At 39.4% G+C, this 18937-nt stretch overlaps 1 protein-coding gene across 2 annotated transcripts in view; it reads left to right on the plus strand.

The window, feature by feature from the left end:
- The window catches only part of SOX5 (SRY-box 5), a 640197-nt gene that overhangs the window by 190189 nt on the left and 431071 nt on the right, over positions 1-18937 (plus strand). The window lies entirely within an intron of this gene.

Below are 18937 nucleotides of genomic sequence, written 5' to 3' on the forward strand. Positions count from 1 at the left end.
TGGACTGGTGTTTGCCTTATTTCAAGAAATATTTTACTAAGGTACTTGTGTGATATCTGTAACTTCACTGTGTTTTCTTCTTTGAATACTTATTTGATTACTTTACTCTCATTTCCTTTTCTACATGGTTTTAAACGGGGTGAAGGAGGAATACAGTGTAAGCAAGATGCAACACTTGCTTTCATATAAAAACTGTGCTGAAAGCACAGTGACAACACTGGAAAGCCAAGCACTCATCATTGGAGAACTGCAGTTTGCAAAGACAGTTCCTAAGGGTTTACTTGAGGCACATTTGAGGACAAAAGGCTATTCTTGGGAACAAAAGGCACAGCCAGGCTGCCAGATTTCAAACCTTCCTCCAAAGCTTGAAGCACCAGAGTGTTTTTCAGGGGAGAAGCTTGAAGGATTTTAAGTGTAATATTCCATAACCTTGTTCTTAGAAGAAGCTGTACCATTTCCAAAACACTCAGCCTGAGGCAGTCATGCATCATAGATAAATCAGCCGAAATGGCAAAATATTGGCGGGGTATGAACAACTGCAGGTAGTTGTTTAATCGCTTGTGTCAAGTAATCTTAATAACAGGTGTAACTACTGATCCAATCAATTATATAAATTGTCCTGCAGTCTTTCCTGGATTCTTACTGAGACAGAGCTATTGATATATAAGATGTGCCTGAGTGAGACTGCAGTACTTGGCCCTATGACTGTTTTAAAAGACAGAGCTTACCCAAACAGGGAGGGACTGATGTATTTCTGCTTCTCTACATTTTCTCTGTGGCACACTGTAGCAAGAATCCTTGATTTTCCTCCCCCCCCCCCCCCCCCCCCCCCGTAAATTTGTGAGAATACATTTAGATTTTAATATTCAGAGATCCAGAAGATGTAAATAGCGCTAAAATAAGTATTGCCCTATTTGAAATTCCCTGCTGGGTCCACCTGTCGTGCTTTGTCTGACGTTGGAATAATAAGCTCTGTGGGGCAGCAAATGCCTCCCTCACTCATCTGCGCAGCCCTTCCCAGAGCAGCGTTGTGCTGCTTTTTGGAGGGGGCTTCTAGCAACGCATCACACGAAAAATAAATACCAAACCCCTGTGACTGAGAGTTTGCAGGCACATGGAGCAAGCGTGGCTCAAACTCGGAGATCAAAAGAAGTTTGATAAAAGAATAAATCATTTTCTAATCTGAAATGATCTGGTCCCTAGCACTTATGAGAAGACTCATCAGCATTATAAAAATAGCTTTGATTGCAAAACTTTTGGTCTGAGAATGAAGTATTTGTGTTTTCAGTGTGTGTCACTAATAGACCTCTAACAACCTGTACATGAACGTGATTGGGGAAGTGTTTGGTCTGGAAGAATTTATCTTCTGGGTTTGGATATTTGGTTTGTTGGTTTTGGTTGTGGGTTGTTGTTGTTGTTTTTGGTTTTTTTTTTCACTTGCCAGTGGTTTCTTGGTTTCTTGAAATTTTAAAAACTGTACATTGGCATCTGTTTTTTTGCTGTGAAGTTACATCACCTCCAAGCAAACCAGTGTAATGCATCAGAGTGTCTCCCTGTGTGTACTGGGTCATATGTTTGGTATTAAAGCTCGGTTTCTGTGCTTTTTCATAACAGTTTAGTTGTCTGCTAGAAACTGGTAGTTAAAGCATGTCAGGCTGGAGATAATTCTTCAGACTCAGCCTCTGTTTCCACTGCCTTTGATCAGGATACATTAAACTTTCAAATATTATTTATAAATTATTTTTTCACATGCTGCTTTTGATTTTCATAGATGTGCTCTTCCACACAATAGTGAGTGATTTCTTATTACAGTTCCTTAGTATATAAACATTGTTGCTGTAAACTCTGATCAAATTTGAACTGTAAGTGTAAGTAAGAGTAGAAAGACATGGTTCCCACTACAAAGAGTTTGCAGTTAAAGTGGTAAAAAGTGACATGGAAAAGGTGGAGAAGGCAACTGTCAAATGCAGCATGTTCATGTATATACAAATGTACTTATAGAGAGATATACTCTCATTTATCCCTGCAGCTTAATTTAACATTATAGTAAAAAAAAGTTACAGTAGAAAGATCAATGTATAAAAAAATTTGAACCATGTGGCAGAACTTGTCTTCCTGATAAAAATAAAAAGCAGCCAGAGATTGAAAGAGGAGGAATGTTGGTATTTTTTTTATGGATAAGTTGTCTTAAAGTCATTAAAAATAAATTATTCAACCTTTTTCCAAATAAAGCATGATTTTTTTATTACTTCTCCCTCTATATGATTTTGATGAGAAAGAGTTGAGTATCAGTAGAGTTGCAGAAACCTCTTCCACACAGATGTGGTAAAGCTTGTTAAATCTATGTAGTCTGCAACTTGTACACCCATTGTAGGCTGCAGAGTGTAGCTCTATGAAATAAGGAAAAGGAGTTTGTCTGGCATTGTATGCTTGCCTCAGATTTTACTTCTAGTTGGTAAATAATATGAAAGTTCTTGGGCAAATTCTCATAATGCCATTTTCTGTTGCAGCTATGATTTTGGTCAACCTGACAATTTGAATCTGCCTGTGTGACAACGATGGGAAGTGGGTTGGGAGAAATTGCTGTTACTGTATTAGTTCCCCTCCAGAAAGGTCTCAAAATGAAACCAACTGCTAAATTGGTAATCTGCAAGCTCACAATATTTGCATGCATTTCTGAGTCATCCTGAACTTTGAGATCTGAATCTTTTTATTTGCTCGGATGGCTTTAGTTTTCATTTGTTTTGTAGAAATCCATGATTAAGGCTTGTTTGCAAGAGTGGCTTGTGAGTGGGTACCTCTGTTGGATTGATCGTTAGACCCCACCAGTTATAAAGAGTATCATATTTATGTCAAAGGAGTAAGTCCAAATCATAATGTGATGTTTTATTGGAGTGTTCATATGTGAGGGTGCTTACTGTTATACCATTGAGAATTTCAACTGCAGGAACTGTCACCTAAGAGGGAATTGGGATGATTATAGCCTGGGAGAGACTTGGCATAAGGTTTTCACTTGTCCCTTCATTTTGTACCCAGCAGTTGCTCAGGTGACTGAGAATCAGTGGATGAATACTCCCAGACAGCAAAATTTAAAATCATGCACATTCTCCACTGATATATTCATGAAAATGGGACCAAACATGAAACAATAACTAAAGAAGCTGAGTGCACCAGAAAATATGTGTGGAATGTCCTTTCTTGTTCCTGTTCTGACAAGCAGAAACTATTGATTTATGTCTCTTTAAAAAAAAAAAAAAAATCAGTGCAACCAAGACTAGATTCTTTAAAGTAATCTGCGTGGGTTTGGATATCACATTAGGTAGGATGGGTGGTGATCTCTTACCTAAATATCATGAGCAATGAAAATCATGTGGCTCCAACAAACACCAAACTGACCAAATGTGACCTCTTCCTAAAAACAGTGGGGCAGCTGAGACCACATTGGGAGTGAGAAGGTGGGACTAGAGTCTTGGAGAAGTGTTGTAAACCTAGAAATGCCTTGGCTCAATCTGCTTGGGATTTGAAGTTATAATCCAGTGGTGTATATACTTGTTTTTGACTTCCTCTGTGAGCAAATTTTATATGTGCATAGCTGGATGTTTTTTACCTCCTCAGTTTAGGTCAGAATACTCCTGGTCACCTTTTCTCTGGTAATGGTTTTACTCTTTAGAGACACTTTTTCCAGACAAAAAAAATTCTGCAATTAAAAAGCCAATTTACCCCTGAAGATGTGAAGAAGTAATTCCTCTGCCTTCCTCCTGTCAACAAGTTTGGGGTTTATATACATGTGTCCTGCACATGGGTACACTTTGTGTTAGGTACATGGTTTTATTTCTGAAAACTGAATAGTGGGAGTAGGGGAATCTAGTAGTTAGGTCAGTAGGATCTGACTAGCCCTGGTGTAGCTGGGCCAGCTGGAGGGCAGGGTTTCTGAAAAGCTTTGTTTTTCTTTGGCTTTGAGGCTATGTGTGGGTGTTCACTTCTAGTTCACTTTTTCTGAAAGGGGAAATGCTCTTCATTTAGGAAAAGAAAAATAGTTGAGCTTTATCTGTCTGTCCTGCTTTCCATGCGTGTTTAATAATGTTGCTTTCCACTGGGAGATGTTGGTCCAGCTACCTTGGAAACAGTGTGCATCTGGGCTGTTTTTTCTAAGGTGATTAGTAAGTCTCCTTATGTAGGTGCTGTGGGTGCCTCAAGACCTGTGAAAATCAGGTCTTATTATAGTTCAAAAAATGTTCAAGGAGTGAACATTTTGCATGGTTTTCTTTAAGCATCATTTAAAAGTTAGTTAATGTTCTGGCAAATGTCAGCTTAACAGAAGCTGTTAAGCTTCTCTAAAATACAGGGTCCATGCAATGGACAAATCCTGCTGTCTCTTCTTGACCAATATCACGATAATTTACAACACTCTGGGAAGTTTTTGTCTCCTTTTCTGCTTCTATTCAGATACCTGTTCACCAAAGGAAAGAGACCACCTCATTTAGCAAATTCAGTTGTGAAGTGTTAAGTAGATTTGTGGTGTTTGCTTATGTGAAAAAAATCATAGCTTTTCATTTCTAGAATTTTAATCCCTTTAAAGACAAAGATGTTAAACAGATGACTTTAACCATGTGAATAAGTAAGTACATACAAACATAGAGGGAATTAATTAAGCAAATAAACTTGCTTTTAATGTAAGGATGTGAGAAGGTAGATGTGCATGTTTTTCACGTGAAAGGCTTGGTAGTGATGAAAAGGAGAGACCAAACTGAGCTGGACCCCCTGTTCCCACAGGCTCATGACCTGAGCCCAGGGCTTGTAGCTGCAGCCATGGATGAAGGGTGTGTGTTTGCTCCATGGCTTCTCCAAGAGGAGCCTACACTTTGTGGATCAAAGTGAATTTTGACTGTGGCTTCCACTGAGAGGAAACAGAGAGTTATCTGGATGACTTCTGCTGGTTACCTGCCACGTAAACTCAGTACAGAGTAGCTCAGAGTTGTTATACAGTTTCCTGATATGGCATAGGGAACGTCCAACCTTGAGCAGGAAATAGAGTGGAGAAATATTGAGCAGGAGCTTACTAAATAATTTCATGTTGGGAGGCTTGAAATCAAGTGAAGCATCAGTAAAAGGAATTTCAGATTTGGTGGTTGTTGCTTTTGTAAGCACAATTACAAGCCTTCTAGTTTTGACCCATCATCCTGAAATGCTGTTGCCAATTATCATGAGGAAGGCCAAGTGTTGCTACATACCCAAATGCACAGCAGAGTTCTGGCTCTTCAGAATCTGGACCAACTCCCAATATTAGGAACAGGAGTCAAGCAACCATCCCTTCTCCTGTGCTAACACACACCCTGCCATTAACAGTCTGAAGGCAATTTTATTAAAATACATAACCCTGCTGAGCTGGTCTCAGAAGATAAATAAGTGTTGTAGAAAAGAAGCTTTTGTTTAAAAGTAATTATTTAAACTATGCATTACAGGTAATTTTCCTTTACCAGTAAAGAAAATGCTATCAGAATTTCAATAATAGCTTTGTGTTACTTATCTAAATAACATGATATTGTCATTTCCAGGAGCTTAAAATGCTGTTTTATTTTCATTTGTGTCAAATATCAGAGTAAATGATATCTGAATATATATTTTAAAAAAAACATGGGGTTTGTATAATTTCCTGAGAGCAGCATTTAGTTTACCAAGCTTTTATAGTAAAATAACAATCTAATGATAGTTTCCTAAAGTGTGGACTTAAAACAGTAGGGTGAGGAGCATCCTATTTTCTGTTTTGTGTAAACATGCTGCATTTCACAACTGACAGAAAACAGAACTCTTGAAGAGGTTTGTCAATAAAAGCATAAAACTGTGGTAACTTTATAATGTGTATGCAGATGCAACCAAACACTAAATGCTTCAAGTCATATATAGCTTAGAAAAAGCAGAGGTGTCATTTTTTACCGAAGAGATTTTTCACTTTCAAAAATTACATGAAAAGCTTAGCCTCTGTGTGTCCTTTCTCTCAGCATTATTTCTACAGTGTAAACCTCTCTAATGATCACAAAGTAGTTTATTATGAGGAAGATGAAGCAACTAAGGGAGGAAAGTAAATTTTTTTTTTTAATTCTTGAAGAAGTAACATCTCTGTTTCAGGTTTTTAACTGAAAGTACTGGCTTTTTGTTTCAATGAAAACTCATTATTAATATTCTTATAATGGATATTTTTACATTTTTTATTTCAGTATGGACCAGGGAAGGGCTGCTGCTTTGAGAGCTGACAGGCTGAAGCCCCGATTTTGCAGCAGAGCCCGTGTGGGGCTCTCCCCTGTGAAGCTTGGCTCATTTTCTAGCCAAGAGCCCCATGGTGTGTTTTGGCTGCAAGGAGCTAAAACAGGAAAGATGCCAAATGCATTAAGACCATTTCAACCCAAATTTAGGCCTAGGTTCTGCCTAATCCCTAACCTAGAGGGTTTTTACTGGGTGTCTCTAGGCCTTTAGAAATGCCTAGCCAACTGAAAGTGGAGACCCAGGGATTAGGTGGGTTTTTACATCATTTTCATCTGGCCGTGGTCTGTCTGCACCGGAGTTTCCAATTACCCAAAATGGAGAAAATAGCATTTCCCTACTTCAGAGAAGATTTGTGAGGATCAATGTGTTTGAGATTGTGACAGTAGGATATATCTGTAACCTACATAGGTAATAGATCAACTTAAATACTTTTAATAAAAGTGGGCACAATAATTCATTGCTCCGTCACAGGAATATTGTGACGCTCAGTGTTTGTGATCTATGTGAAAGAGGTTGAGATCTTTTGATTAAAAAGTGATATTGCTATAACTCTGTGAATTATGAGTACGCCTACTTGCACGCTGAATTTACTTCCTGACCTACCCAGGACTGGAGTTTTAATCTCCATCGAGCAAAAATTTTTGTCCCCCCTCTGGAAAGTTTTTCCTATTTCGAGCTGTTACGACTCCCACTTGACTTTCTCCCGTTTCTGCTGTTTGGGAAGAAGGATGGTGCTGGGGCAAAGGGCAGGGCAGGCAGGGGTTTTGCCACCAGAGAGCCCAGCTGATAGCAAGGTACCACCACGACTTGGAGCTGGCAGGCAGGAATCAAAATGCCACCCCTTGGCTGCGGAAAGAGCTAAAGATTTGTCTCCAGCAAGTGACAGGCGCCAAGGTACTGTCGCCCACTTTCTAATTTTAGCAGGAAGGCTGGCAGGGATCTTACCTAGACAGACAAGCGTTGTTTCTGCCCAGGCCGATCTGCTGCCGTGGGTCCTGTTCCAAATTGCTCGGCTTGGTGCCTCCCTGGCTTTTGGAAGGTGGTGTGCCGGTGGGAGGGAGAGGGGAAACCCCTACCCTGTTCTCGGAAGGCTTGTGAAACTTCTGAGCCTGCCTCAAGGCAGTAAAACCCATACCTTATACCAGCTGTCTGAAAAGAAGTGTTTGTAGGAATGTTATTACTAATGCAGTGATTGATTTGCAAAGCCCGTTGGAAGTGCCTGTGACAGTACAGGAGGTTGCACGCACATGAGAAGCTCCTGTGTGTCCTCTTGCCTGGTGCTTTGGGTGTGGTTCCAGTGCAGAAGCAGAAGTGATTACGAGAGTCCACCAAAGTGGGAATAGAGTGGGTCTTTCCCCCTACAAAGTGACTGGGGTTAGTGTGATCATTACACAGCATTTTCTGTCAAATTGCTCTGATTTTGAATTTTGGTTTTGGAAATAAGTGTCTAGGGAAAGATAGGAAGGAGTCTGAAAGAGTTTTCTGTCTCCCCCTTTCCTTGATTTATAAGTCACCTTCACAGCTTAGCAGCTGTGCTCTGTGCTACATCCACCTCTCCACCTCTTGCAAAGTGGTGTGATATTCTTGGCATCACTGTACAAACTTCTGTGGCGGGGAGTTGATTGGCAACTTCCAGGATGGGCTTTATTGGCACACTGACTTGCCATTTCAGTGGTCTTGGAGCCCTTTAGGAAGATAAGTATGATTCAGTGTGCCTGTTTTGCCCTTGGAGAAGTCAAGGCATGAGAGAAACTGCAGAAAGTTTCAGCAGCAGCAGAGCGTGAGGCCTCTCAGAATCCCCTTCTGGTGTGTGGTCTGGTGATGCACTTGCCCACACCTTCAGCTGGAGGCTGCTGGAAGAAGGGGGCAGCCCTGGTCTGCCAGCCTTCTGCCCAACCACACACTCCCACAGCTCCCTTTCGTCTGGCACTGACCCTTCCTGCCCCACTGCAAACCCAACCAGAAAGTTAACCTGGCAGCAAAGTGACATTAGGAAACACTGAAGCATTTTCTGCCAGTTTAGTTCACTCAACAGGTTAATTGTCAACTCAGACAAATGCCAACAAGGCACTGTTTCTGTAGTCTTAGACAGCAAACATGAAGTGATCTATCAGGTTTTGAAAATATCTGTAAGGGCACTCCAGCTAATAGTGTAGCTGTGCTTTTCAAATAGCCCATATTCAGGTATAATCTGAAATTGAAGAGAGCCTATTGGCATATATTATTATCATACTATTAATAGCAGTTTTTAATAATGTGTTTTTCATTCTTGTAATAGTGACATGGCCAGTATTTAGCTATTCTGGTCTTTATGTAAATAATAATTAGGACTATCCATTTGTCTAATATGGTTGGAGGTGGACAATACAGAAGAGTTGATATTTATCACGTCTTTCAAAGATCATTTTCACCATCTCCACTAAAAGCTATACTTGCTCCAAGCACATCTTGCTTGATGGAGGATAAGTTCTGCCATTTTGAGAGGGGTAGTTTTTTATTTATAATTGTGAATGTGTTTAGCCACATGAGGCTGTCAATCAGTGAGACGAAAGCCCAGTAGGATTATTTCTGTAAGTGGCCAATTTCCCCCACCCTTTCGCTCCAAATCAAGGACAGATGAAAGGTCATGATTAAAACAGTGATTTTGTCCTAAATTGTAAGTAACAGTTTGCAACTATTTTTTACCAAGATGTCAAAACTGTGCTTTAACTTGGGGAAAGTGGGGAGGAAGAAAATTATAAGTTCTTGAAAATGCTGGCAATTTTCCGAATAGTTGTGTTGAAATTTATTTTAATTATTGTACTTGTGTCGGTTCCTAGCAGGGGTAAAAGGGGGGAGAAATAATTCAGTATAGTATTATGCAGCTGTGAATTAAACAATTAATGGTGAACCTCTATATCCTATTAGTATATTTGAATTCATTATTTCAACAAATTTTTTTATGACCCAGTGACTAGTGCATTTAACCATTTATTTTGTAGTCAAAACGTAACAGAAGAATAATTGTCTTGCTGGAGTGCATCTTTATGTATATGAATCCATGGAAGGAATAAACCTGAGACAGTCAAATAATGCCGAATGTCATTAGGAAGTTCTTTTATCCCGAGAGTTTGGCTTTTTTATATGCAGACAAGGAACTTGCTGTCTGGGAGGGTTTTGGAGGCTGTCTGGTGATCTTTGCAACAGCCAACATCACTAGAAGGGTGGAGGATTTTGGTGTAATCAGCATTTCCCTGGGAAATATCTCAGTTGGCATTGTATGTTCTTCTCTTGAATATGTGCTAACCCCTCACAAGTCAGAAATAACACTTCTTTACTGGTCGTGGCATGTAGATAATCACTAAAGTAAATACTTCTGTGAGTGATCTTGGGGCTCAGTTTTGTGTGTGTAAGGTCTATTAACAGCGGCCAACTAAGATGTTCTCAGGAAGTACCCAGGGTAAACTATCTACACGTGTGAGGATGTCACTGGTGTTTCTTTTTGCAGCTCACATTAGTAGTATGCCAAGACCCTCATGATACCCTCATGGAATTTGGGCCAGATGTATCTTCATAAGTACTATTTATGTTAAATATTTTCTTCTCAAATTAGGCATGAAACCGAGATGCTGTCTTTGTGTTGTTAGGTAACACATTTAACTTGATAAAGAATGTAAAATGGGTAATACTATAATCTAAATAGCTTCTGGTTTTCCATTTAGTGCCTTTTTTGTGATGATGGGATTCCCTTTTTGCCTTGAAGAACCTTGTGCCTTTGTAATGCCTGATAAAATGTGTCATCTTCCACCACCAGAAGGGTTGTGTAAGTGGATACTTACTCAGTCACTGATGATGTGAGTGGTACAAGTCATACTGGGTGATTTCAACCATCTTTGCACACAGTTAATCATCATATTTGATAATGCACAGAGCCCTTGTGTCAGGTGGAGTTGACTGTTTAAAGGATGGATGCTGAAGTGAGTAATTTCTGGGTTTATTTTGCAACTGCTAAAGTAGTCTCAAAGAAGACTCCTGTGCTTAATATGTCTGTAGGTTTTATGAGTGTTTTTTACCATTTCCTTTCCATTCATCTGTCCTAAGCTACTGTGAGGTATAAATTTAAGTGAGGAGCTTCCCTTTTTTATTATTTTTTTCTTGTGAGCAGATGATGGTGGTGCCACCCTCCTTTACAGACTTTGAGGTCAGCTGAGAAAATCAACTATTGTTTTTGGTTGTGGTTTGGCTTTTTTTTCTGGGTTTGTTTGGGTTTTTCTCAAAGTATGCAAATACTTCTTTGGTAGTCAGATTAAATTATAGGTAGCATGCTGAAGCAAACTCTGATGTGTCTGTGGTGTTGGTGGAACTGACTGTATATTCTGCTGCAGAGTGTTCTCTTACTTTCTGCATCTGGGTGAGTCACATAAATATCTAGTGCCAAGCTGTAGGACTAAGAGTGTAGCATGAGAGAACTGCTCTCAGGATCTCTCCAAAGCATCAGGAGTGTGGATGTTGCATAGATGTGTTGCTGTGAGCTGTTTATCACTGGGTGCATTGCTGGGGAGGAGGGGTAGGAGCAGAGGTGTTGCCCAGGCTGGTTATGAAGATGATTTTCTTCTCCTACTTTGGTATCCTGGATTCACTAAAAACAAAGTGTTTTCTTGGTTCAGCTCTTTTAAGCTGGATTTATTAGTCAGCCTCTTTTCAAATGGAAGAATGAAATTAGGGGGATGTGGAAAAGTAGGTTTAGGTGCCAGCTGAGAAGAATATTTCAGGGGTCCTAATCTTCTATTGTACACAGATAGCGCAAGCTAAAGGTCAGCAACACAATCGATGTGAAGAAAACCAACGGAATAGGGTGCTGGGAACACTTGCAGAGTATGCCTGTATGAAAAATGTAAACAGTAAGCCATTTAAAGGGATGAAAAGAAAAAAAAAAGGTGAATTTTTACATGCACAACCCTTTCCTTCCCTTTTGCTACAGGAGAGGTAAAAAAAAGATTATTTGTCTCAGAACCTTTTTTGGGACTCTGTGAAATGATTAATAGACAAGGTGTGGTGTATACAAGAGGTTTTACTGGCTGCCTTGCCAATGAATTAGGGCCCTATTCTACAAAAAAAATAATAATGTTAGCACTTCCTTTGCAGCCATCCTAGGCTTCCGTGGTGCGGAAGTCAAATGTAAATTCTGGCTGAATTGGACCCTTATGGAGGTGGTATTCAAACAGCCTGTGAGGAGAAGAGAAACCATTCAGGCTGTGGGCCTCTGCCTGTTTCAGAGTCCTTCCATCATTCCTATAACTCTGTGAAAGCAAACTAATAAAACTTCCTATTGACTTGCACTTGTGTGTGCTTTGAGTGGTTATTTACAGTCTACCATCAGCAGATTAAAAATCAATTAAAATCCATAGAAGCAGTCAAAGTTACATACTCCTCTTTGCTGGTAAAGATTTTTTTTCAAAGATTTTACATTAATACTTGCTGCTTGGTATTACTGAAGATAGTGAATCGGATTTAGGCAAAGTCTGTGCGTCTTTAACTCTACAGGTCTGTGCATCTTTAACTTTACAGAAGCCCTGCTAAGAACCTCTTGCCCTCTGTACAAATAGGAGAATTTATACAATTCATTGAACTGAAATGGAGACGTTGAAAGCTCTCCAATGCTATCATGTTGGATGCTATTGCAAATGTGTAGGGAAAACAATAATCTTAATGATAAAATGATAAGTTTAATACCAGCACATTGGAATGGAAAGTGAATTTTAGTACCGCTAATACGTTAAAATAAAGGAGAGCTTGATTTGTATTCCTGGTTTTCCACGGAAGCCTCGCAGATTAATTTGGTTCCATCCCCACAATTCAGGGGGAGGTGGTGCTGGTCTGGGACTACAGAGCCCCTCAGTTCTGCCAGTGACCTGCTGTGGGGGATTTTGGAGCATGTGGGGGTTTTTTTCTTGAATTTCTTCTCCATCTTTTTGCTTCTCGTTCTTTGCAAGTCTGATCTGTTTATACCATTAAACTCTGAAACATAGGGTTTCTTTTTCATTTCTTTACAGGTATGTGCTCCGAAGACTATTATGCCATTGAATAGTCATGATACTTGTTCTGATGTGCATATTGGAAGGATAAAATCTACATTTCCAATTACTGGTTTTATTTGTCCTTTCTGTTTCTTATCTTAATGCAACTTTCATCTAGAATTTACAGTAGCTAAAGAAGCCATGACTTCAGTGCATTGCAGTGGTACTCAGGTATCAACCACAAAAGCCAATGCTGATTGCATGAGTAAGACAAAAAGCCCAAGCACTGAGAAACTGGGGGAAGGGACTGGGGTGAAAGCATAATTAAAGTAATTTGTGCAACCTTAATTTAGTCCTCTTGTGGGTAAGCATGTTTGTAGACTGTTGTATTTGATACAGGATAAAGACTCAGATGGGTGACTTCAGAAAAGCTAAAAGGAAGTTGTCTTATCAAAAGGAGGCAGAGTAACACAGAGTAAATAAGGCCAGGCTTTTCCAACAAATGCTGAAAATAAACAAAATATGAAATGACTGTTTGTTAAGCAAGCAGAATCTATCCTGCGGGTGACATTTTACGTAAGAAAGACTGGCATGATATATTTATAGACTACCATGATACATATGCACAAGACAACTGAATTAAGATTGCACAGTCAACTTAAATCCTGCAGTTCTCTCTTTTGATTCTTAATTTGCAACCTGAATAGCGTTTTTTGTGTGTGCAGTGGGAAAAAGAACAGAAATGTCACCCTGCCCGTCATATCGACTCCTTGTGGTTGTCCTTGTGAGAGCCTCACATCCAGCTGCACTGATTTCTCTCCTCTCTGCCCATGAGTTGCTGCCCTCTCATCAGCTTGGAGAGAGGGAGAATTGTCAGTGCTTGGGAGGGAGGGCATTTTTCTTCCTAAGTGGTTCTCTGTGTTTACCCATCTCCGCCAGTCAGTTCATAGCTTGTCTGTACTGTTGATGGTGGTCCTGCCTTAGTGCCTTTTTTCTCACTAAATTGGTTCCAGTCTCCACTTTTCAGGGGATGCTGTCACTCTTCTGCTTGTCTTACTCTTGCTCTTCCACACTATCAGTTCACATTTTTTATATTCTCAGTTTGTCCTGTAACAGCCCCCAATTGCCTTCTCACATTGCTCGTCTCCCATAGCTCCAGGTGTCAGAAATCCTCTTCTCCTGATTCTGCAGAGTTCTCACTTTCCTCATGGTAAAGTCAGTGGGTGCTGACTGCAAAGGTGAGCCCACCTTCCCATGGGTGCCTGGAGCTCAGGGGTGGCTCAGGGCTCTGTGCAAGCACAGCCTGGTCAGCCTTGGCCATCAGGAAGGGCAGATGTCTGCCCACTGAAGGTGGGATCAAAAGTTCTTTTTTTCCCTTTATTTTAGTCTGAGAATATTTTTTGATTCTTCTCTGTATTTGTAAAGATTCAGACATTCTCTGATATGTTTGCCTGACTCCCTCTCCAGATCTGTATTGTTAGCACTAACGAATTAATTTGCTGAAGTTATTTTATTAAGATACTGAAGTTGTTCTGCTTTCCTTTTCGTTACTATGTATACCTCCTAAAATCTGTCAAAAAATATGTCTTTTTGAAGCTATACAAAAATACCATTGCTTTCAATAGTGCTACCATTTCATTCTTGGAACATCATATTGCTTTACTGCTTTCAGGATTGATTTTGGCTACTTTTTTCTGTGCTGAGCCCTGACTCATAACAATTAGCATTACCTATATACTAAATTGATTTCTCAAACAGAGATGGTTTTTCTGAGAGGGATTGTACTTCCCCAGAATTCTCACCAACTGAGACTGTTCATGTCCTAGGGTATTAGATAACAGAGGGTTAGAGTCTGTCCTACAATCGGATCCTATTCAAAAAGAAACAAAACCAAACTGATGAGGTTTTTCAGTGTTTTACTTGAATCCCAAGGGCTGTGTTTCCTGAAATAGTTTAAGGTTCCTACATTTCTGAGTTATTGTAACATAAAATATTAACTGCTCTGCTAGAGCTATACAATCTTTCAGTTTTTTCTCAGCATATAATTTCTCTTTTTAGATATCTGACCTTTCTGTAATTCTTCTAATTTATGGAATAGTGCAATTTATCTTTTCTTTACATAGCATCTTACTTAGGATGGCTGAGTGGAGGGATGGAGGGGATGCATATATCTTCTTGTTTCTTTTTTCTGACTCAGTGTTTAGTCATTATTTTCAGTATCATTTCATCTGTGGAAAGTTTCCCCATATGTCAGGCGTATTTTAAACATGCAGCTGAGATCTGTGCTACAGTAAGCCCTTTTCAGATATGATGCTCAGCAAAGGGTAGAGTTCAACCTGCAGCACTTGTGGAAGTGAAACTTTTTCAAAAGCTGTTCTTTAAACAAATACCAAAACTGTGTATTCTTGTTTTTTGTTTTTTTGGTTTTTTTTAAGATATCAATTGGGTTTCCCCATGTATATAATTTCCCTGAGAAGTCCATTTCTTTTTGTTTACAGAGACACTCAGAGCTATTAGGTGAGCATACTTAAACTGTAGTACCCTTTCTTACAAGATGTTTCAAATACTAAAAGTTTTTGCAAGAATCCATTAAGTGCTACTAAGCACAGAGGTACAACCTGTGACTGAGGAAGGCTCCCTGTCAGACATATCTCCTTCAGTCTTTCCCTAGATTTCAGTGCATATTGAATCTCAAACTTATCAGTAATTGTTTTGAAGATGTTGCCTCAGTGTTATAAAAAAAAGGGACTGTAAGAATATTCTCAAAACAGCAATACAGAAGCTTTGATTACTGTTTGCTTCCTGCAGAAGTCTGTGATTAGTTTATTGAGGATGTTGAACCTCGGAATATTTAGTTTTCTTTAGCAAGTATATTTGGATGTGTATTTGAATGTAGTGGGGTTTGTAGGCTAATGGAATGGAGATCATGGGGAAAATAGGTATTCCTTAACCTTCCTCTTTGCTGTAATTATTGAATAATGCTATTTATGGTAAGGTTGTGTACATGTTCATGTCTTGGGAGAAGGATATGGGATTACTTATTAACAAAGAAATAGAATTCCTTTTCACAGGGAATTAGAATTGTGACTCTAGACTTGCTAATTGAAATAACTTGCAGGCTAAACAGACTTTTATAAAGCATTAAATGCTATTATGTCTTGTGAACATTAAACACATTTTCTAAAAATATTAATTTCCCATTGGTTTTCTTGCCTCCTTCTTGTTGCTTTAATTTCAGACTGAATGGTAATCCATCCTCCACACACCAGAGATTGGGGATTTCTGAGACTGCTCTGGTGTCTGTTTTTTTCAGTCCTGTTCTCCCCTCCCAATGGCTTTTGCCTCTGTTCTCGTGAACAGTAGATGTTCACCATGTGGACTGATTCAGAATGACAGAGAGCCAACTGGTAATAAGTTTGCAGCAGCCTGATATCCTTGGTGACAGTGTAAACCCTGTGTGGTAGCCTAGCAGCTGTGAGCCTGGGTCTTCCTGAATTTCCAAAAACCTGGCAGTTTGCTCCTTCTAAACCCTGAAGACTGGTGCAGAAAGATGAAGACAGAGCAACAGATAATCTTGGATTTTTAGGGAAAATCAGTAAGAAGTGTTCAACTCCAGAGACTGATACACATCAGTCTGTTTGACTTGTATTTTCTAGACTAATTGCCCAAAGAAGAGGTTGACCTTTTTCACGAGCATTTTCTTGCAGAGCGGAGGAGGAAAGGTGTTAGAATAAGTTGAAGTTCTCTATTTATAACTACATCTTCAGCAGCTACAAGCTTGGGAAGTTTGATTCTGATCTCAGCTGTTAGTGTGTGGGGTGGTTTTATGACTACCATTTTTTAGAGAATCACAGAACAGCCTAAGCTGGAAGGGACCCTGAAAAATTATCTGGTTCAGCCTTTTTTTTTTTTTTTTTTTTTTTAGAGTTCTGAACTGAGACATTTCTTGGGCAATCCACCATGGCAAGCAGTTTTGTGTACAAAGAAAAAAAACACTTTAAAACTGAACACTACAGCTAACTCTTAAGTCAAACAGTTCTGTAGGTCGTGCTTCATCCTGACAGGTTCTAGAAAGTTTGAATGAAATATGATTGTAATCCTGCACATTGACTCTATAGCTCCTATTAACTCATATTGGCTACTGATTATGCAATTTCTGTGCTGGTCACTTCGATTAGCCTTGATCATTTGAAAAAAAAAAATCAATTCACTCTCCTGGTTTTAATTTTGATAATTCAAATTCGCCGTGTTCTTTATCTGCTTTGTTTGATGCTATACATAAATCAAGGTTATAGACGAAACCAATTCCTGAATGAAAAGTTTCAATTTTCTTTTCTTTTTGGCTACAGCCATGCAAAGAAATCATCATTTGGGCAACTAATATGCCTAAGTATCCTTCAAAAGGAACTGTGATATATTAGGGCTGTTCAAACGTCGTCACAAATCATGTTGCCTTGCAGCTTTGATCCTGAAATATGTGAAATGATGTCTGATTTATGCCACTGATCCTTCTTTTAGATAGTTAAGTGTTCTTGCTTAATGTTATTAAATAAGTTCAAAGCAGCAAATAGACCATCCTGGGCAGAGGACCTTTGAAAAATAGCATTCTCAGCAGGCTGCATATACAATATATGTTCTTTAGTTATTGCCTTTGCTTTTTTTTTTGTGTACAACAAGCTACTAGAACTTTCCTCTGCTCACAGCTTTGGTTAGAATGGCTTTGGTTTTGTTATTGTTTTTTCCTCCCCATCCTCTTGATAGCCTTCTCCTGGGCTTTGATTTCATTAGGGTGTTTTGGGAGTGTGTATGTGTCTGGGGAGTGCACAGTAACAATTTCGGGGCGACAGAGGAAAGATATCACAGTCTCTCCTAAATGGGAGGCTGATAATATGCAAGCAAAGATATAAAACAAGCTGTGTGATCCAACTGAAGCAGTATGAGGGAAAAGAAACCCTCTTAAATTGTAAATTAGTGGGTCAAATTAACACTTTAAAGAGCAGAGTGAGTTCGACCACTCTTCATGAAAATCTTTCGATATGTTGTCATTTCTGTTTTAGTGGGCAAAAGGAAAGAGATGAGAAAATTCTGATATTTATCAGTACAAATATTCCAATCAGAATACTGAAGTGCAAATCTCACCAGGCTTGAGGGTTGCATAGGAATCACACCAACTCTAAATTTAGTAAATCTTTTAATGGAAATGTCATACAGTTCAGACACGAGATTTAGGGATTTCAGTGTGTTATATGAGGTTTATAACCAATGTTATTCTTCTGAAATTTCAGTAGGAAATATTAAATCAGCATTTCCAATTGGGTATGACCCTTGTTGAAGCAATGAGCACCATCTCAGTCATCTCCTGCTGGAGATGTTAGCTAGGGGGAATTTCTTCCCAGTACTGCCTCTTCAGCCATACCAATGCCTAAACAACAGGCTTTCAGGTATAAGACTGAAAACAAAGATAAAACTTGAGCATGAGACATCATCTCAGTACTCTCTAGTTGCATTGACTTTACTGTCTATATTTTTAAGAGTGCAAATATTTAATTTTTTTGAGTATAAAAATATTTTTTATGAATAAATACATACATTTCTATTTGCTTTTTTCTTGTTGTTATATAGCATCCTGAAGAAATCCTGAAGTACAGGATAACAGGTAGAGGCTCACCAGCTGGTTGCTTTGGTGGCTTTTTATCTGCTCTTCGTGCCAGCTATTTGATTTTCCTTTTCCCTGCTTCAAAGAAGTTATTACCCCGAGATTTAGGATGTCTGGATTGATAGTTCTTCTCTGCCATGAAAAAGCATCATCATTAAATCATTTGAAGTCTTCATTACTTGGGGTCATGGGTGTGGGTGTGTGTTCTAAAATTACTTCAAACTTTTGTACTTGTACCCCTGTTAAAAGGTAGGAGGGGTTCAGGTACTGCTGTGGGTTTAAAGAACAGTGAAAGATAGAGGTGCTTGAGAGGGATTGAAGCAAATGCTCCCATCTCTGACTTTGTGCCACATATTACAGTTTTCCAGTTATGTTCCCAAAGGGTGCAATTTGCAATCATGTTTTCACGAGGTATTAGACTTTTTTATTCACGGAGAGATGGGTTGTATTGTTTTTCATGTTTGCTTTTTATATTTCTTTTAAAAGAAGAAAACCTTAAATAATAAATGAAAACACAAAAGGCAGCGAGAAATGTGGGGGGTTTTTTGTGGTGGCGGTTGGTTGGTTTTTTTTTGATGTTGTTGAGAGGTTGCATTTCTGCCACCCAAAGGACTTTGAGCATTGGACTTTTGCTGTATATGGACAGACAGATACAATCATTAGTGAACGGCAGAAAGCAGGAGAGCCGGGGAGAGAGAGAGAGAGTGTGCGAGAGGGAGCTTAGTTTATTTCTGCGGTGTCACATCAATCTGCCCGGTTAAGTGATTGAAGGGGAGAAACGCAGGCTGCAAAAGAAACTGGGCCCTGATTTGTTCAGGGTCACCAGCAGTGGTTTGAAACCATCTTGTTTGCAGATACCTCTTTCATGTTATTAGGCTGTCAGTTGAGTGACTTTGTAAGATTTATGGCTCGAAGCTGGAGCGCGTGCGTGTGTGCGGCGGCGGGCGGGGGGGACAGAGATGTTATTGAGAAGACAGTGATCCATGCCTGCCTTGATTGAGCTCTGCAGCCCTTTGTCTAGTCC

Source organism: Corapipo altera, unplaced genomic scaffold (genome assembly GCF_003945725.1).
Source record: "Corapipo altera isolate COAL_440 unplaced genomic scaffold, ASM394572v1 1, whole genome shotgun sequence".
Lineage (NCBI taxonomy): Eukaryota > Metazoa > Chordata > Aves > Passeriformes > Pipridae > Corapipo > Corapipo altera.